This window comes from Fukomys damarensis, unplaced genomic scaffold (genome assembly GCF_012274545.1).
Source record: "Fukomys damarensis isolate Sample0158 unplaced genomic scaffold, DMR_v1.0_HiC HiC_scaffold_39, whole genome shotgun sequence".
In the NCBI taxonomy this organism is placed as follows: domain Eukaryota; kingdom Metazoa; phylum Chordata; class Mammalia; order Rodentia; family Bathyergidae; genus Fukomys; species Fukomys damarensis.
The window spans coordinates 71097381-71101680 of NW_022900951.1; the positions used below are offsets into that span (position 1 = coordinate 71097381).

At 35.2% G+C, this 4300-nt stretch overlaps 1 non-coding gene across 1 annotated transcript; it reads left to right on the forward strand.

Moving 5' to 3' along the window:
* Positions 1-3324: 3324 nt before the first annotated feature.
* Positions 3325-3520, forward strand: LOC117284901. Its single transcript, XR_004515957.1, has one exon. It is a non-coding gene; the product is annotated as a U2 spliceosomal RNA (small nuclear RNA).
* The last annotated feature ends 780 nt before the right edge of the window (positions 3521-4300 follow it).

Genomic DNA, 4300 nt, shown 5'->3' on the forward strand with positions numbered 1-4300 from the left:
TGGAAAAGTAGGCATCAACTGTTAATTACAAAATCCCAGGACAAAACACAGAACAGTTAAAAAACCCTGCACAAGTACTTCCTGAGAACTCACACAGGTTTTTGATAGGATGATCTAGATCTAATGTCAGCCTGAGGAGTGAGTAATATAAAACTGAAAATCTTTATTAAGTTTTTTCCACTATATTATCTCTTGCATGGTGGCTCACCCTCATCTTGTAGGTTATACTTTTTACTTGGCCCATACGTTCTCTGCAGAGACGCTTCTTATCCTACCTTCAAGAAATATTGCAAGTGTTTTTGCTTGTCTTGACCAATTCTTTGTTCAAGACAGAAAGAACCTAGAAAACACCTCCAGAAGGAGACTCCAACACCCCCTAAAGTCTGGTAACATATCTGGTTTAGATAGCTAGGACTGCAGCAGACAAGGCCTTTGGGTATACTTTTTTCTCTCTCTCTAAAATCTACAGACTTGAAGCTATTTATTTTTTCTTCTTTCCCTGTCACTCTCTCCTAGGCTGAGAACACAAAAAAGCCTTGCCTAGGCCTTTGTGACCCATTATTTCAGGAACACCCCCAAAGCTATTGTATTTAGAGTGCCCCTGAGGAAGAGAGAGATGATCTTAATGAACTTGTCCTTAGATTCCCACCTGTCTCCGGGTGATAAGGGTCTCCAATCTGTATAATGAAGACAACCACACAGGGAGGTCTCCTCAACTTCTGTATAATTTTCAGGCAAGTAAATTAGTCCCATTCCTTCCACTGACTCAGAAATTCCACTAGAACCTAGAGACCCCAAGGAAGCTAAAATTCCTCAGCTCCCTTATCATGCTTCTCAGGCAACCTTAAATCCCTCTGAGTGCACAATTTGAAACACCATAAGATGTATTCAGATTCGTGCTTCTTATCCCTCTAACTCACAACTCATCCTACACCTAAGGGAAGTGCTATTAATAGAGGGGATTCCTTTAATCCAGGACCCTTTCTAATTTAAACTTTTCAAAAATGTTAACATCTTCAACTATGCTAACAGAAGTTAAATAATTAACTTTAGGACAGAAACTAGAAGCCCTTATTTCCCATCAGTTCAGAGTGATTTGTATCAGGCCATGCTCCTAGACGCAACTGAAGTTATTATAAAATATTTCATTACATTTAATCCTGCCTTTCTGATGCCTACTAGCCCAGAAATTAGCCATTCTTGTTAACAAGTAATCTCCCAGACCTATGCAAACAGGCAGAACATCAGTGAATTGTCCCTTTAAGACCCTGGGGATGTATGGTTCACTGATAGAAGTCACTTTGTCCAAGAAGGACTAGACAGATAGGTTTTATTGTCAGTTCACAATAGGTCATTGAAGCCAAAGACTTTCCTCCAGAAACCTCTGCTCAAAATGCAGAGGTAGTAGCTTTTATCTGAGCATTATATTAGAAAGACACAAAAAGCCAAACATCTACGCAGTCTCCAAATATGCCTATGTAGTGCTACATGCCATGTGGCAATCTGGAAAAAAGGATCTTGCTGACTCATAAGCAATCTATGAAATACATTCAGGATATTCTATGACATGTTTAGGTAGTCTATCTTCCCAAGAATGTTACTGTCCAATGAGTGACATGGTCCTGGAATCCACTGCCATAAGTGCAGTGTGAGTGATAGTAGAGATCTGATGCTCCATGCAGTGCTCTCCTGGGAGTGGGGTGCTCCTCTTCCTTCATCATAGATCTGCTTCTATTGGAGATAGAACCCAACTACTAAAGTGTGGGCCTGCTCTCTCATGTGGGGGACAAGGGATCATTCCATATCTGCTCTTGCATGTGAGGGTAGGACCTCATCCCTCCTGCATGGGTCTACTCTTTCACATGGGAGGGGAATGATATTTCAGGTTTGCTTTCTCATTTGGTGGGGGTTGCACTCTGGGTTTGGTTTCTCATAAGGATTTCAGGGTCCCTTAATCTAATGTGGATCTGCTCTCTCATTTGAAGATTGTGACATGGCTCTGGGTATGCTTTCCCATTTGGAGGGGTGATGCTCTGAGTCTACTCTTTCACATGGGGTCACTCTAATTCTACTCTTTCATGTGGGGAGGGAGAGCTGCTACAGGTCTGCTCTTGACTTTGATTTCATTAATAAACATAGATGTTCTATTTACTTTTAGCTTTTTTCCAAAATACATGTTCATTTCTTCTAGCTTCCTGTTGATTGCCAATTTATGTAAATATAACGTGTACTTTTTACCTGTTTTATATTTTCACAAAAGATATTCAATAATTCCCATATTCATAGTCCTTGTGTAATGGGCTCTATTATTAATTTTATTTGTTGATTTACTGAAAATTTTGGTCTATTAATTTTTGTGAGATAGTGCTGCAAATCTACTTTCCAGTATCAGTTTTTCAAAACATTGCTTAGTGAGGAATTTGTGGGTCCACTCAGAGACATCAGGTCTGGATTTCCTTTCAGGTTTAAGTCTATTTTGTCCATTCTAGGACACAGAGTAAAGGAGGACTGAATATTTTTCTTATGGCAAAGGTCTGAGTTTTAAGTTTTGTTTTAATTCTGAAGTGTCATGTCATATATTATTTACAAAATTCATAAAATCAATCTTGTAATAAATCCTGAATAATTTCATGAACATGAAATTTCTTAAAGAAAATATGTAATCTGCAACATTGCTATTATACTTTATTTTATAAAATAAGTAGTTATAATATAGATAAGTTTATTTTATTTTAATGATCACAATTGATATTATAATCTGAATGAACTGAAGGTAATGGAATTCTACTTAATAGCAATACATATGTGAAAGGTAAGGATCTGATTTACAATTGATTGCCTTTTATTCAGTACATTAAAATTGTAAAGACTGGACTATCTTCTATTAATGTTCTTGAAGGTGATAATCATACCTCAAGATGAAAAAAAAGTCAACTACAAAAGCTACTGGCACATATTTCCGAAAAACAATGGCAATGATTTAGTTTTAAATTTTAGAAAAACATCGAAGTTATTCTAGTTGCTATGAAAATACTAACACTTAAGTTTAGGTAGGAAGAAATAAATCTCATAGTTCCAAAGTCTGACCACTAAACATCCAAAAATATTATCTACACTCATATTTATTTGGATTTCAGTTAGATAAGACTGCCGGTGATTTGTTTGTTTCTTTCTTTGTTTTTGGCTTTAGGTGACGTTATAGCAGTTTGCACAATAAATTTCTTTTGGTGTTCATGACATTCTTATTATATAGCTTCTGTTAAAAGTGGAATGATTTTTCATCTGACATTGTCTGTAAATAAAAAAAGCTAAAATTGTTCTACAATCGCTTCTCGGCCTTTTGGCTAAGATCAAGTGTAAAATTGTTCTACATATACATTTTTTGTATTGTTGATATAATTTTATGAATATACTGTTATTGACTTATCTATCAAGCAAATTTATTCTTAGACAGCAGCAAAGTACCAGTGATAAATACATGGAGAAGAAGAAAACTATATCTTCTTACATCTGTTCTTATATCAAAAGAGTGATGATTCATGTTAACTTTCATTCACTTCCCTGACTGTGCCTTGATTTATCTGTATTATGAGGATGCCACTACACTGTGAATGTGTTCTTATCCTCTGGTGTATTTGCTTAAATTAGTATTACTGCAACCTGTTCAGTATTTTCTTTTATATATGAGCAGACAGGACTAAGAAGAGTGTGATAGAAATGGAAAAAAAAGAGAAATTAGTCATAACATAAAATCATGCTCATGATTATGTCCTTCTAAAATAACTTGTCTTGAATAAATTGTATACTCATTCAATGTGCCATCACCCTCTGTGAACTATGAACACAATCAGAGCCCTGGCTCAATGTGGTTAAAGATAATACAACTAAATAATAAACCAAAAGCCCACAGATCAACAACTGTAGATATTACATTTGCACAAACATGGTCTTGGTATTTCCATAGTGTTATATTTATACCATATTTCACTGAAAATAAGAACTACACAAAAATAAGCCCCACTATGGTTTTACAGGATGCTCACAATATAAACCCTATCCCAAATATAAGCCCCACTTAAGATCATTAACCAGACAGAAACATTTAAAATGTCCACAGCAACATATGACAGAAATTTTGAATTATAAATAATGTTAATATATAATTAAGTATAAATAATACCATTGACATTAATAATTATAATGCATAATATAAATTACAATTAAGTATTTGTAAATACCCAAGTGGGTACCTTTGCATGAAAGGTAAACACTTATGTAAATAGATAAATTTGTGACTTTA